At 44.8% G+C, this 16,257-nt stretch overlaps 1 protein-coding gene across 3 annotated transcripts in view; it reads left to right on the forward strand.

Annotated features, from left to right (window-relative positions):
• Positions 1 to 16,257, forward strand: part of POMGNT2 (protein O-linked mannose N-acetylglucosaminyltransferase 2 (beta 1,4-)) — a 32,068-nt gene that overhangs the window by 10,660 nt on the left and 5,151 nt on the right. The window contains exon 1 of one of the 3 annotated variants that reach the window (NM_001398354.1): positions 10,656 to 10,879. The exons of 1 other annotated variant lie outside the window; for it this stretch is intronic. The gene's annotated coding sequence lies outside the window, so the exon portion shown is untranslated. Of the gene's footprint in view, positions 1 to 10,655; positions 10,880 to 16,257 lie in introns of those variants that run through there. One more of the 3 variants, NM_001398353.1, reaches the window with a different exon arrangement.

Below are 16,257 nucleotides of genomic sequence, written 5' to 3' on the forward strand. Positions count from 1 at the left end.
TTCCTAATTGCACTCAGTGTAAATTTTGTATGAAGTGGCCTTGCATGCAGGAAGATCTTTCTCATTCATCCAGTTATGCTGACACAGTTGATGTAGGCTGGTTTGTTTAGCAATAGGGATCAGCATAGAAGTTTAAGGACCGATATATTAGTTTAGCAAAAGGAATCAATGGGTAGTAATTCTAAAACCTTCCATTTCAACTTTGCTTCATGCAAAGTTTGCTTCGTGTTTTCTCTTAATTCTGCTGCACAAGAAGCACTATAGTCATAATAGACTACTTTGCATCTCACCAGGGGCAAGGACGTTTTCCTCAGATTTTCACATATATTGTTTTGGAAGTTGCTCATTGTGGCCTAACAAGCAATGGAGATCTGCCAAGTTGGGGAAAAACAGCTAAGGGCAGCCAAAAGTCTCAGTGATAAAGCTGATGATGGAAAAGTGAGGATAAAGTAAGCGAGTGTACGACCACCCTAAATGCAACCACACATGCCCAGAGGGACATTAGCGTATATTAATGAGTTCTTGGAAAAGAATGAATATGTGTGCCAATGTACTGCATGTGTATGTTTAACTGTAGAACCTGAACTCTGAGAGCGCGTGCTTGTTTGTCGTGTCTTCCGATACGTATCACGAGGAATAAAGGAATGCTGCTTTCTAACACCACATTGGAGATAGAGGGTTTCCCTCCTGGATTTCGGATGACACAGTCATCAGTAGATCATTTTGTTCCTAAAGATTCCTTTATGGACCCTTGTGGCTACCACTGAAAAATAAGCAGATTCTGAAGCTTTGCTCTTCCCCTTTTAGGGCTTCTTGTCTTCCAAGCAGTGTAAAATACTGTAGCAGCTGCAAAAATACCCTAAAGAAATTTGAAGCCTCCTTGCTTTGTCCTTTTGGCCCAGGGAAGGCTCTCCTTAGTTTGGGCTCTTCTAAAGAGGAATGCTTTCCATTGTCGGTAACTTGGATGTGATGGGTCTTGTGTTTGCTTCTGGCAAGCCGATAATGGAATTTAGGTAGAGGATGACAGCAGTCCATCGCATTGGGCAGTCATTTGATGAGCCTCTGATGGACTGGAAATGGGTTAGCTGTGAATTGCTTCATGTCTTAGTTTGCTGTTGCTTCCTTTCCCCTCTCCCAGTTGACTCCCTGTAAAGTAAATAGATTGGAGCATTAAAGGTTTGTGAATTGAAATCCCTCTGTACTGGCAAGAATAATTTTCAGTGCTTGTTCTTTGGATAAATGAGCCTTTCACCTGAGAAGGTCTTCCAGAAGGGTGTGTGACACTAGATTCGTGACCTCTTTTTTATTTTGCACTGACTTACCGTATCACTGGGGGTTGGAACTTGATCCTTGAGGTCCCTTCCAACCCAAGCCATTCTGTGATTCTGCAATCATAAGCTCACTCGTGTGAGCCAAACCAGACTCAGGCAGTATTAATTGCGTTGTGCATGTATTTCAATTTTGTTGTCAACTACCCATATTGTCTTCGTCATAATTCACAGTGGATGGGAGGAGTGGAGGGAGGGGAGAGGAGGAGGAATGTAAAATAAAAAGGTGCACAGAAATTAATGTGCTGCGTAATTTCCTCTTTTAGAAAGATGGAGAGAAACACCTGGGTAAGTAGGTTAGCAGACCTCCACACACAGATGAAATACTGTCCTTTCTAACAGACTCGCTGGAATCACGCTGAGGCAGTCACTTATTCAGCACTAAAAGTATATGACCAAATTCATTTTGAGGAGACATGAGGCGGTTTCTTTGTGTGTATTTTTACTGCCTACAGCTAAGTTAGGACCCTTGGTGCTTATCGCTTTTTAATGATTTGTTCTTACCCCTGTTCCTTGCTTCTGGCTGTTTGTTCTTTACTACGTAGGTTATTACCCATGTTCACACAGAGACCTGAGAATTAATAGAAAATGGAGACTGGAGTTGCTTTCCCCTTCCCTTTTCCTGTAAGGTTATCTGGGACGGTTTCACACACGTTTATATAAGGCTTCACGGCTTCTTGGCTTCTGACTGTGTTACCACTGTGTATAAAACTTCAGCCAGGAAGCTAGCAGCTTATTGGAGTAAGTTTTTAAAATTAATAGAGCATCATCTGTTAATGCAGGCATCAAGAGCAATATGTAGACTATATATTAGTTGTCATATTGTATTATGAATTCCGTAGTAGTCATACATGCACATGTATTTACACATACATATTTAGCATAGAGGTCACAAAGTCAGGTCTTCATTCAAGAGGCACTCTTAGTCCTTGCTTAATTTATGTGCATATCTTTGTCCCATTGGAACACAGAGCTCTTCAATACATGCTTGTTTTTAATCATTGAATGTATTCAAGTAAATTGGAGAAGAGTTTTATTTTACTATATTTTGTCACCTGGATGGTAAAGAAACAGTGGTCGTTTTGTGTACTGTTAAGAACATTAAGTCAATTACCAAAATGGCAGTTTCCTAGTCAGCCTCTGACTTGGGTGCTTTTTCCTTGCACATAATTGCTGCGTTAATACAGGTGCAGATGGAGCCTTCATAGTCGCAAGAGGAGCTTTTTATGCCTGTAGCTCTGATCTCTTTGCTTGGGAAGAAGGGTTGGCTATCTCAGCAAGCTGTTCCCAGCAACTTCCAGGGAAGCTTATAAGCAGTTCATTCTGCCATGGAGATGCTGGTGAGCCAAAGCTGGAAGGTTCTGCCTGAGATATGTATATCCCCCATCTCTGAGCCCTCTGGACCGAAGTTGAGTCTACCTGCCTATGGCTGATATCTATGTATATTTGAGTCTTTTATCCAAGGTCACAAAAACCATCCCGTATGAGAATGGCTCTGACAGTATGTATGTTTTCACTATGGCTCATCTTGGTGATTCTTGGCAAGTGAGAGGGGTTTGACCTGCTCCTTCCCTCCCCGTGCTTGGGTAACACTGGAGGGCTATTGAAATGGCCTGACAGCTTTTGCAAGGAATGGCTGTGTCAGCAGCAATGCTAGCAGAAGTCTAGAGGTGGAGAAGCACATCTTGATGAGGGATGCTGCTGGCAGTGCCTTTGATGTCTTGAAATACTGTGTGAAGTAGCTGAAATACTGTGTAAAGTAGCTGCTCTCCTTGACTTCACAAATGTTTTCACGTGGATCCAGAGCTGCACATAAGCAGTCAGGTCAGGTGTTTTCAAATGCAGCTGTTTTAAACAGCAGTTGGTTTAATAAGCTTATGTTGCTCTTCTCTGAGTGACAGTCAGGTTACCTTTCAATTATTATTTTAAGAGATTCTCCTTCTCAAATGCTTGACTCAGCGTTTGACTCAACAGGCACAGCAGATCTTGCTGGTGGAAAAGAAGGGAACAGAAATGAGCTGCTGCAGCAAGCCTGGGGAAGGGATCTCCCGTCACTGAGGGGCCACCAGTGAATAGCAACCACGCTGGTACCTTTGTACCACAGATGGTTCCCTCCCAGTGGAACACATGCCTCTCCTCAGAAAGTTTTGCCCTCATGTGCCTATTAAGCGTCACTTCAGCTATTTATGTGGCTGCTGTAACCTCCACAGAGGTGGGGTGAGGAGGAGCGCTGCAGAAGAATGCAGATTGATTTGCTGGTGGGATTTACAGGGCAAAAAATTAACCCCTTGCTTTTGTTATCATTGAAATAAATGGAACGGTAAGTCTTAAACAAAAACCTCTCAAGTCAGGCTTGAATTTTGTCCTCTTGCTACTGTGCCCTGGATAAATAAGCTTCGATTCGATTGTCCTTCCATGAATTTTCTGTCTGCCAAGGGCATGAAGAAGTTCTTCCTAGCTACTGAACTGTAAATTGTTGCATATGACACCTGGAGGACTTGGCGTGGTTTTGCACAAGTAACTCAGTGTATTCATCGCACTTCCCCTGTTGCGTGCAGCGGTTCATATTGAAGCTGAGAAAGACGATTCATACGGCTTTCTTCTCTCCCCCTTGTCAGGAGCAGCAGTAGCCCTCAGAGCAGCATTTGAATCGGTAAATGCCTGGCCCACAGCCATGAGCTGCTGCTGCCCTGCCGGGCCCTCTGATGGTACTGTAATCAGATGAGAGACGAGATAAGAATTGTTCTTTTCCGCAGGGAAAAACAGTCTGGCATATTTAAGTACTAATAAAAAAATAATTTTAGGGGAGTGTTTAAACTGGTCAGAAGGTATTTTTCAGTCCTGTGGCCTATGCTGTCAGGTAACGCACTCTTTCTGCTCTGAGCTGTTTCAGATGATTCATGAGATCTTAGGCTCTGTACTGAATCTTTGAGTATTAGCAGCTCTGGGATGAGCTGCCAACCCAGAACACGCATGTTTTGCACTCCCTTAGCATCAACCCGAATGGTTACACCAGAAGGGGTAATCTCTGGGATGGAACACCTCTCCTACAAGGTTGGGCTGGGAGAGTTGAGGCTGTTCAGTGTGGAGAAGAGAAGGCTGCGGGGAGACCTGAGAGCGGCCTTTCAGTATCTAGAGTGGGGCTGTAAGGAAGGAAACAGACCCTTTAACACAATCTGTTGTGACTGGACAAGGGGAAACGGTTTCAAACTAAAAGAGAGGAGATTTAGGTTGGATATAAGGAAGTAGTTTTTTCACAATAAGAGTGGTGAGGCACTGGCACAGGTTGTCCAGAGAGGTGATGGCTGCCCCGTCCCTGGAGACACTCAAGGTCAGGCTGTACAGGGTTCTGAGCACCTGATGTAGCTGTATGTATCCCTGTTCACTTCAGGGGAGTTGGAATAGATAACCTCCAATGGTCCCTTCCAACTCAAATGGTTCCATGGTGCTATGATGTTCAGTAATACTGTGCTGCTGGTAGCTATTAATTTTACACTGCAATAATATGAATGGGGTTGGGGTACGTGATGGCTGCATGCCTTTAAGATGGGAGTCTGTGCTGTACAGGTGTGCTTGAAGGGGGCATTGGAGGTAAAACAATCTATTTGCAACCTGGGGACTCAAAATGGCAGTAAATCTTTTTATTTCCCCTGATTTGATTCAGCTTCTCCTTTGCCTTGGCTCTGAACTACCTTCCTGTCATGCTGCTGTGCTATGCACCTCCAGGCATTTGTCAGAGACTGCCTAATTGAAGCACACTCTCCAGCTTGGATCGAAACTGCTATTTTGATCAGGTTTGTAGGCGCTGTTACAGCATCCCCATGGAGTTCTCTCTGTGAAGTACGATAACTTTGTCTTGTGGCTTTTGGTTCTCCATAGTTGTTAGGAGTGGACAAAGTCTCTGAACAGAGCAGAAAGTAGAAGCTCGGGGCACAGGCAGCTGGAGGGGACAGTGCTGTTGTTATCCTGCTTGTGAGCAGAGGTGTTCTCATTGGTGCTGGAGCAACTGTGGCCCATTCACAAATGAATGCGTAATCCAGAAAAGTCAGTGAAGTGCTTAAAGTTCTCAACCCCTGTTCTTCACGTACTTCCTCATGTTTGTTAGCTTTTCTCCCATATACATCTATCAAAGTGCATGAGAATTCTGTTTTTTTAGCCTAAAAGGCAAGTTTTATTCCTCTGTTATTTCTCTTCTTTTATACACTCAACCCCCTCTCCTAAGATGTTCAAATTCAAGGATGCTTTTCCTTTCAAGAGCTGCTTTTTGTTGTGATAATAGCATCTTCATGTCCTGAGACGTCCATGAGACTTCCTGGTTATGACTGCCCTGCTTGTTTCAACATAAAGGCGGAAGGGACTCTCTTCCCCTCCACCCTTCAGAGGTCAAGAGTTGTGGTCCAGGCTGACAGGACTTCCAGCTTCAGGCTGCCTTGTGGCTGCAGTGGGTCTGATGTCATCATCCTCCCTGTCCCTCTGATCTTTAGCATGTTTAAATTGTCACCTTTGATTTTGGAGACCCTACTAAACCTTGTCCCCAAGCACCACATCAACGTCTGTTAAATCCCCCCATGGAGCAGCAGGTGCACGTGGTGGCACCAGCTCTGGTTTGCGTAAGAATGAGACTTTGTCAGTGGAATAGCCTTTTTTTTCTTTTTAATTTATCAGAAAGGAATGCAATCTGTGCTAGGGTGGCCTCTTGCAGAGCTGACTGCCTCTTGCACCAGCACACACGGTCGAATCCAAACCTGTATGCATTGCACATTACATGTGTTGTGCCACTTGGAGCAATGCAGTGATTGCTGACAACAGTATTTCATTCTACCTCCATGTGGGTGTGCCTGTGAAGACATGCTTTTTTTGGGCAAGGTCAAATGTCTCATTTTATAATTCTGTTGCTCGCTTTTTTTTTTTAATATGTCTTAATAAATAATGTACTAAAAAAAAAAAAAAAGTTTTGTTAGTAATATGCATTAACTTCATTATATATTTTATACTCGGCCCAAGGCAATTCCTCTTCACTCGATGTGGCCCAGGCAAGCCAAGGGGTTGGGCACCCATGCCATGGCTTCCGTCTGTGGAGATGCACACAGCATTGGGGTATACCAGAGGGTTTGATGGTTGGTGGATATTTCCCAGAGAGCTGCACCCCATATGTGTGGGTTCTGGTGCGGTGTGTCTTACTCAGATCCCTTTGCAAATTTCAATCTTCCTGTCTGTAAAATGGGAGGTTCTTGGGTGATGTTGTGGTGATAAAGGCCTAAATTATAGTCTGAGGGAGGGCAGATGACCTTACCGCTGCCTAAACAAAAGTTGTTAGCAAGTATTGGGCTGTGGAAACACCATGGTGAGGCCCTTCAGTTTCCCTAAGCCATAGCAGCGTTATCTAATCTCAGGTAGTCGTGAACAATACCCAGGAGTCTCACAAACAGCGTCTGACCCGTGTCTATCTAAGTGAATGTTGTTTACTTGCCAAGCTACTCTTACAAGCATGAATTATCATTGTCTCAGCCTCTTCTATAAGCTTGGGAGTATATCTTGTTTGAAGCAGTTGAGAAAAGCGGGGCTTGGCCATTGAGTTCCCTTTCAGAAGATACCTCTCTTGCTGTCGAAATATATTATTGTTGGGGAATTTTTGGTGACTAGCTGAAGTCCTGGGCCTTTTGACATCAGTTTTAATGCTACCCTGCGAAGAATCGAAATGTCATCCTCTGCGTGTGGAGTCCTGATTTTTCTTGGTGTCCAGAAACCCAGTGCTGCCTTTGTCTCCTTGCATATTTATTAACACAAGGACATTTTTTTGTCAGTTCTTTTCAGGCATGAATTTTTTTGTGCTCTCAAACTGAGATGTACTTTTGGCTGAAAAGCACTGCAGGAAGAACAATTTCTTGTAGAGTGTACTTCTAGGCCTATAAATAATAAATGTCGTAACTTGGAGTGACGCAGGCACCCCTGCAACATATACGTGCAAGGCAGAGATTCAGTAAATAACAACTTACCCGCTGTTTGTCAGTCCTAAACCAAGAGGGGTCTATTCAGACTTCTTTGCTAGCTTGATAAGTTTGGGTTGTGCTGTATAGCTTTGTAGGAGTCCAAAAATGTTAACTGTTTTTCTTTTGTGATGCTGTTTTTGGAGGTTGCAACTTTATGAGGCACATTAAATATTTATCAGACTCTTAATGGGGTTCGAATAGGCTGTGTTGGCTCAGAACTGACTTGCAGTAGGCTGATAGTGCTGATTATTTGGGAAGAACTTGGGGCTGCCACGCTTAGTATGTTATAGTGTAGTTGTAAATGACAATTAGTTGTAATTTTGGAGCTGTTAGATTTATTTGCTTCCCCCCCCCCCCCCCCCTAATGAAATAATGTTTAGTTCAGTTACCCAGTGGTGTGATAGATTGCATTATGGAGCCCTTTCCAGGACTGGGTCTTAGCTGTCTGACTAAACGTCATAAATGAAAGACCAGTCTGTAAGTATTGTGTTTCCTTCTCCATTAAAATCAAAGCTTAACTCAAAAAAAGACCCTGTTATGGTATCTCTGGGTTATCAGGGGTCCCACCAGTACAGTCTCTAACCAGAGGTGGACGTAGTGAAAAGGCTCCTGTTAGCGTCAGTGAACCTAGGTTATACAGTGGGGCTTTCCAGAGTTCAGAGAACACAAAATCAAGGTGTTCCTTAGGTGAAATCAACTACAAGTCTTGCTGAATTCCTCATTTTTGAAAGCTCAGAGGAAAAATTGTCTGGCTTGTTCCACAGCAGACTGAAGCTTTGCGTTCACAGAGGCCAGAGGGCAATAAGATGGGTTAAAAAGAGAAGGGTAGCCCTGGATATCCTTAGTTCTGAGAGGACAGGCTGGCAGCACTGGGGATCTCTTCTGATGGCTCTTGTTTTCATATATTTCTCCCAACCAAGCTTTTGGGTCCTTTCAGTAGAGGGTGGACATAGGCTTGTGCTGTCCTTCAGAGCCCTCCCTGAGGTGGCACAGGCTGGGAAATGGGGTCCCAAAGTAGATGACACCTCGTCCTCTTAATCCTAGTGGCTGTTAATGTTTCCAAGTTGAGCGTTTTACTTACTCTGTACAGAAAAATGTAGAGATTTAAAAGTGGCACACCAGAGCAGATGAGAAAATGTCTGTTTTATTTCTGTGATGCCCTAGTTTAGTGGATAGCACAGTTCTGTTTATTCATCACGTTGGCAGGCTCATCTTTGGAGGTCTAGCTTTGTGAAGAATCTTGTTGATTTTGCAGAATATTATTTGGGTTTATCCTTTGTTTCTTTCAGCTTATTTTTTCTTATGCATTTGGCTTTTAAGTGGCACTCAGAAGCCTGAGGTTATAAATACTGAGGTACTACAGTATTTCTGAGCATGTGCTATGCTGGATGACACCCACCTTCCTCAGCAGTGATGGTGCTGGGGCTGTTTGGGTTTGAGGCCTAGGGACTCCCTAACATGTAATAACGCAAGACGCTGATGGATCCTTGCCCCCAAGGTTTTAGGTATTGCAGTACTTAACAGGATGAGAGGGAATGGCCTCAAATTGCACCAGGGGAAGTTCAGGTTGGAAATTAGGAAGCATTCTCAGAGAGAGTAGTGAGGCAGTGGCACAGCTGCCCAGGGAGGTGGTGCAGTCACCGTCCCTGGAGGTGTTCAGGAACCATGTGGATGTGCCACTGAGGGACGTGGTCAGTGGGCGTGGTGGTGATGGATTGATGACTGAACTAGGTGATCTTAATTGTCTTTTCCTACCTTATTGATTCTGTGATTCTGTATTGGGCTTTATTGTAAACATGACTCAAAAGGTATTGCTCCTCACCACCTTGTAAATGCTTCCACCTCTCACTTGCTGCAGACAAATTTGGCAGGGCCTTCTTGTGTTGTTGAATGGAAACAGAAGGTTCTTCAGGGTTAGGGTCCCACACTAAGCAGGGGGTTATTCATGAATGGACGGATTGGAGACTTGGTCAACAGCAACAAGCTGATGGGGTGTGAGTCAGTAGTGCAGTGTCAACAGATGTTGTAAATCCATTCATCCCCTCTCTCAGATGGCTTCCAACATGCTTTGGGGAGGATAAGAAGCTGGAGATGGAAGATTATCCCTAGTGGGTATTTAATGTGAGAGTTTAGGTGGCATGGTAGCTCTTGTAGCTGCTAAGCTCTCCTGGTTGAGTTTGGAATCCTCCCTGTCTTATCTAATGGCTTTTTTCTTTTTTTTAATGCTGAGCCATTTAAACTTTGTTTTGGCAGCAAGGATAATTTCTGCCACAAACAAAAACCCAGGAATGCTCTTCTGTTCTGCCTTAAGTAAAAGGGTTGCTCTTCATCTGAGGGTGTCTGTATAGATGTGCATGCATGTGGGTGCTAAAGCACTTTTCCTCTTTTCATCATTCTTACTTCACCTCTTAAGTGTCAATTAAGGGAAAAGAGGCTCCCAGATAATCAGCAAGAGGTATCACGCAGCAAGCCTCATATGTTCCACTGTGACGTGTCTACAAATATGTCCCCGAGGAACTAGGATGTTGCTCCTGATAACAGCTATACTTGTGTTCAGGGATATGATTTCCTGCTGTGAGTCTTTTGGTGGGCAGAACTGGGATGCTTCTGTGGTCCTGCATGGGGATCCAGTTGCAAGATAAGGAATTGAAATGTTCCGAATCAGTACTGCCTGCTTTGCTACCTCCCGGAACCTGCTCAGTGCCCACAGGTTCCAGCTCTGCTGATGAGGTTGGTGTAGGACGCTTTTGTCTTCGTGACCTTCAGCTTGGCTGCAGCAAGATGCTGTCTAAAAAGCCCTGGCTCGTTTTTGTGCCTTTGTGTTCAGGAATCACTGTTTCCACTGTAAAAGATAACTTCATTTCAAAAACAGGGTTCCCTGGATGTCTGAAGGAGGGCACTCACAGCGTTGTTCAATACCAAGCCATTTGCTGACCATCCCAGCTAGGAAATCGCTTCCTTAGCGCCAAGGGAATTGCTAGAAAGCATGCAGAATGGCTTTGACATCCTCCGGCGAGGGGCAGTTTTTTTCCCTTTCTCTGCTATTGTTACGTTCTTTGTCGCAAAGTGTTTGGAGCAGCAGTGGCATTAATAACACCCAAAAGCAGGATTTCTAAAATTAGCGTCCTCGGACCGGTTTGCCGTCTGTCTCCCATGCCACGCTCAGCTCTGCGAAGCGGCGCGGAGGTTTGTTTCAGCGTGGCCGCCCTTTGGGCATTTGCAGGAATACTGCAGCAAATCATCCTGCATGCAAGGCTGACCTCTGGGAGGCTAACAAATTGAGGTGAGCCAGCTGGAGCGATAGGACACTGCCGGCAGACAGAGCATGCTCAGACCTGGGGGAGAAAGGTAGCTCGGTCTGCAGATGGTGCACAGTTACTGTGCCGAGAGCTGGGAGATGCAGTTTTTTTCCTCCTTTCTTTCTGGTGGTGGGGAAAGAAGAGGACTGGAGAGTGTTCGTTCCCCTGCAAAACATAGCTTTAAGGTGTCTTCTTTTTGTTTTTCCTTTCTCCTGTGAAAAGAGAGGCACTGGATAGCATTTCATTTATTTAGCAACACCAGGTATGCGTGCATGTGCTGAAACACTGATCTACTAGTGATAGTACTTCCAGGATGAAAAAGGTTGCAGATGCTCTGAATGAATGTGTTTCTTTGCTGGGTGCTGTTGTAACTGTGCTCTGTTTGCTGTGCTGATCACATACGGCTCTGAATTCAGTTCTGTGGGCTCTCCTGGCTGCGGGGTACTTCTAGGGGCTTCAGTGTGGGTCTCTGGCTCTCCCTGTCCCTTCACACACACCAAACCTTTCTTTTGTGGCTGTGCATGCTTGGGAGGGAGGGGGAAGGAGGTCAGCAGTTTCATTATAATCCCATGTCTTTGTAGTCATTCTTTGTCTGGCTGGAGGTTTGCTTTATTGGTTTTAAACAAAAAGTGTCATGGGGAAAACATCTCCGATCTGGACAAAATTCTGTGGGTTTTCATCAATTCGTTTCCTACTGGATGGTTACTGGTTTGGGATATATATATGGGATATATATATATTACCCTCCCCTAAAGACCTGGTACTGTAGGGCTTGTGGTAGCCCAGGAGGAATTTTCACTGCTCTTATTGGCCGTGCTGTGCTCCCAGCATCTTCGTCCCCTGCTTAGAATTTGTAGCACACAGGAGTGCTCTCAGAACCACACTGAAGGGAAGCAGAGAGAGCTCAGGCTGTAAATGCTGCTAAGTACCAGTGCCAGTCTCCAAATAACACAGGTACTTTTCCCGTCAGAGAGGATGGAAAGAAAAGGTGGGTAACATGCAGAGAAATAGCAAGTTGCATCTAAAGCCCAAAGGCATAGTTGGAGTGACTAAAGCTCATCTTGTTTGGTACTTCCAGGATTTCACATCATATTCTTTTAAATTCACTTCTGTAGCATTGGGAAATTTTACCCTCAGCCACCCCCGCTCAGTCTTTGCTTTAGATAGACCTAAAGACCCACTGGATTAAGATAAAACTGTTGGTCTCTGACACATATTTGTTTTCCACAAAGGTATATTGCTTACAGACTAAAAGCGAGGGACCAGGCAAAAGGATTGGTTTTTTTATTTTTAACTCCTACACCAGTGCTTTTATTACCAACATAACCTGATAGGTTTTGATAGGATGCTCAAATGTGCCCAGATCAATTGTTAAGCTTCCCCCTCAGTCTAACCATGGCTATCTTGAGAACCCTCAGTTTTCATCTTCAGCTGTGGGACTGTTGGACAAGCCTGAAGGCTTGGGGGCTGAGAGAAATACTTCCTTTTTCTGTTTATTGGGTTGTTTTGTTGGTTTTGTTGTTGTTGTTGTTGGTTGGTTTTTTGCTGATTTTTCCTGTATCTCCTACTCAGCCTTGTTTATCTTCATCCGAAATACATCTTATGTAGGGGATGTTTCTGGAGGTCAGAGTTTTAATTTGGGGACAGGATTTAGTAGTCATGTCTTTCTGGCTAGAATGGAGATCTGGGAAAAGCAGCTCTTAAAAGCCCGAGCGATATTATTTATCATTACATACTTCAAGCCCAGTTCTGTGGTTTCCTTATACGTATTGACTGCTTACTGTTGCAATTATTATTTTTTACATGCTCTTTTCTAGATCAAGACGGCAGTTTCAACAAGTATTAAATTGATGGCTGCTAGTCAGCCTGAAAGTCAGGCTGAATCTCTTCCTATTCCAGTCACCCCTGCCTTGAAATTAAACTCTTTTCCTTCCATAAGCACAACTGGTAGGTGCGCATTAGCCGCCAATATTCTGTTCATACTGAACACGTGTGTGCAATAGGAGCCATGGTACAGAGCCTCCTGGGTTGTCGGCTTGTCATAGGAAGGCTTACAGTTCTACTTTATCCTCCTGACTCAAATTGCTAAACCATGAAAGCTGAAGTTAAACCTAATTTTGGTTACTACTGTCTGTAGATTGCTAAAGCTGTTGTAAAACAGTTGTGTTTGGTTTTGGTTTGGTTTTGTTTTGTTTTTTCCAGATACAGTTCTGGTTTTTAAATTTAATTTGAGAGTACTGAGTTAAAGTATTCTTATTTTTCATATATTCCCTTTCTGTATCAGGCTTCATTAATGCTATTTGTAGCTTTAACTACCACATTTATTCCCTTCAAGAATCTGCTCTTTTTCTGTTTAAAAAGTCAGCCTTTCTACACTTGGCTGCTTTTTACAAAGAAAATGTTCCAGGATATCAATCATTCAGTGTACCATCCTTTCATTAATGTGATATGTACTGTGAAAGATATATGTATCTCATTAAACAAATACAGTGAATAAGATGATAACAGCCTTTTGGGCTGTGGGGATTGACTTGCTGGTGGTTCTGCAGGAAATCTGTGACAGAGCTGAGGATAAAAGCCAGTTTGTTCTTGGCTGTCGAATCCCAACTCCCCCTCCTTCCAATCGGGAGAGTTGCCTTCTAGCAACTTCTGCTTTCAGTATGAATGAAGTAGGTATTTAAAACTGCATGTATTACATATACCGCATCCTTTGCTAAGCCTCTTGCATCACGGATGAGAGAAAGAGCGGAAGACATTTTGCAGGAGGAGTGTGAAATGTCATGTTGGCACTCCTTACTTTTCCTATGCTGGTCTTGGGAAAGCCAGCCTAGCAGAAGATGGATCTGAGGGAAGGGAGCAGGAATGGAGAAACTGCCTTCCGTCAGGGGATATCTGCCCCCACTGCATCCACCGGGTTGCCATAGGGGACAAGGTCCCCTGCCCATTCACTGCCCACACGTCTCTGCCCAGACTCCTTCCCTAACCTACGGCAGGAGCACCAAAACCCACTCCCAGCTTTTTTTCTTGGATGCCTGTAGCTTTGGAAAACGGAGCACTGTCTTGGCAAGTGCTTGGGTAGTTAGTGAGAAAAGCTTCGTAAGGCCTTAGTAGGATACAGGCAGAACGTGTTGTTTGGTCGTGTCCTGCAGGACTTAGTGGTCCCTCCATAGACCTGATGTAGACCCTTGTCGTCTCAAATCAAGCTTTTGTTTGTTGCTTGGGGCCTTAGTGGTGAATATTTGTGGCATTCAAGGGTTTTGTTGCATTGCATTTTGTGGCTTTTCTCCCAGTTGCTCACCTAAATAGTAATTATAGAAATGAGTGAGAGGTTTAAAACATTGTCCATCATTTTAATATCTTTAAAGTAGTGATTCATCCTGCCCTAGCTTCATAATTAAAAAATAACAGCAGAACTCATCTCTTAAATGAATCCAAACAGTCCTTTATGCCAATTGCATATTAGTAGAAACTCCTCTCTCCAATTCCACCCACTCGGCTCTCCTCTACGTGTTAATAAGAGAGGAACAGCTTCTCCAGCCACACTTCCTGTTGCTTTCCCACCTCCTGGGGGCGGTTAGCACATCAGATGACCAGCAGTTAAAAGGTGGAATCACAGATTCATTAACATTGGAGAAGAGCTCTAAGATCACTTAGTTCAACTGCCAGCCCACCCCCACCATGTCCACTGACCATGTCTTTCAGTGCCACATCCACACGGTTCCTGAACACCTCCAGGGATGGTGACTGCACCACCTCCCTGGGCAGCCTGTGCCTCACAGCTTCATTGCCCTTTTCTGGACACACTTCAGGGCCTCAATGTTCTTGCAATGAGGGGCCCAAAACTGAACACAGCACTCGAGGTGCGGCCTCACCAGTGCCAAGCACAGAGGGACGATCACCTTCCCTGCTTGTGCTGGCTGTGCTATTTCTGATACAAACCAGGATGCCGTTGGCCTTCTTTGCTGCCTGAGCACCCTGCTGGTTCATGTGCAGCCGGCTGTCCACCAGCACACCCAGATCCTTTTCCTTGTGCAGCTTTTCAGCCACTCTGCCCCACACTTGTAGTGTTGCATGGGGTTGCTGTGAACAACATTCAGGACCTGACGCTTGGTCTTGTTAAAGCTCATCCCACTGGCCTCAGCCCATTGATCCAGCCTGTCCAGATCACTCTGTAGGGCCTTCTTACCTTCAGGCGGATCAACACTTCTGAACATCCCTGAGAATACCACAGACATGCAGGTGTCACAGGGTCCTCATTGAACCCACCAGGCACATGCTTCCCCGGAACCTTTACCTGCTCACCAGTGCTCAGTGCTAGGGCAGCAGTAACTCAGCAAAGAGGATGACACTGAGAGATGGAGAATGGGGTGAGCTCTTCCAACACCGGGGTAGTACGTGGGCAGCTGGAGGTGTGACCAGTCCAGGTGCTGACACATGCAGAAAGAAATGGAGCACCGAGGGCTTTGAGTTTAGGGAAAGCAGTAGTGCATCTGGCCAACCGCTTGCTTTTCAGTTCTCAGAATGTTCTGCAGTGACACTGTGGGAGGCGAGTGACAGCTCTAGACCCATTTTGTGAGGGAGGTTTAGTAACGAAAGTAGCTTTTGTAGTGAAGCAGCTTCATTTAGGTGGAAGACTAAATGCTTTCTCCTGTTTCAGAGTTGCGTGCTGCCTACTGGGTAGGTTTCCCATGCCGGAGCTACTGCTGTTGGTAGCACTTAACTGATGAGTTTCAGCCTCAGGGGACGTGGAGAGCGATTGCTTGCCTTTGCCCCCCTGATGCAGCCCCTCCTAGGTGTGCAGGAGCAAGCAGGTGGCACAGCGTGCTACTTCTCATGTTCTGTTGCTCCCTGGGGGACCAGAGGTTTTATTCACCGTGTTGTACACTGCAAGCATCAAATAAAAAGTAGTGGATGGTAAAATGTGAGAAAACAGGCAAAGATTCAAGACTGTTCCCTGAGTACCTGTGAAATTCTTCTCAGTTCTGCCTACGACAGCCCATTGCTGTCCATTTTCCCTTGTTCACTTCCATCAAAAGCAGCTCTCAGCTAAGCAGCATGAACCAGGATTTACAAATCAGCAGCTAGAAGGAAGAATAAAGATGAATTCCTTCAGCACTGCTAGCTTTTAATATTCATCCCTGACACTTGGTCAGATAAAGCACATGCGCTTGCTTTAGCTAAGATGCAAGGATGTGAAAGAGCTGCAGACAGGGAAGAGATGGAGGAGGTAACAGGTGATTTTTATTAAAAAGCTGAGTTGTTCATTTGTAGCCATTTAGCAGGTATTGCCATGGTAGAGTCTGAAATGAAAATTGCTAACCTCTGAACATCAGCCGCATCCGCCGGGCTGCATCTCTGAAGTGCCTCTTATGCCCTTCCCTTGGGGCTGGAAGGGAGAGAACAAATCAGTCAGGGTGAAACATTAGAATAGGCCGTGTGGCTCAATGGATTTGTAATGCTTACTGGAGCTCTCCACCCCTGAGATGCCCATGAAATGCAGGTGCTGTCAGTGATGTGTTATGACTGTTGGTTTCTAATGCCTCTGAAACACCCTCCAACACACACTCCCTGCCAGACTGGAATAATAAAAGGGCCATGTGGTGTTCTCCTCTGCCAAGTTCTTGCAACTCTCGTTGTCTC

The sequence above is a fragment of the Gallus gallus genome, chromosome 2, assembly GCF_016699485.2.
Source record: "Gallus gallus isolate bGalGal1 chromosome 2, bGalGal1.mat.broiler.GRCg7b, whole genome shotgun sequence".
In the NCBI taxonomy this organism is placed as follows: Eukaryota; Metazoa; Chordata; class Aves; order Galliformes; family Phasianidae; genus Gallus; species Gallus gallus.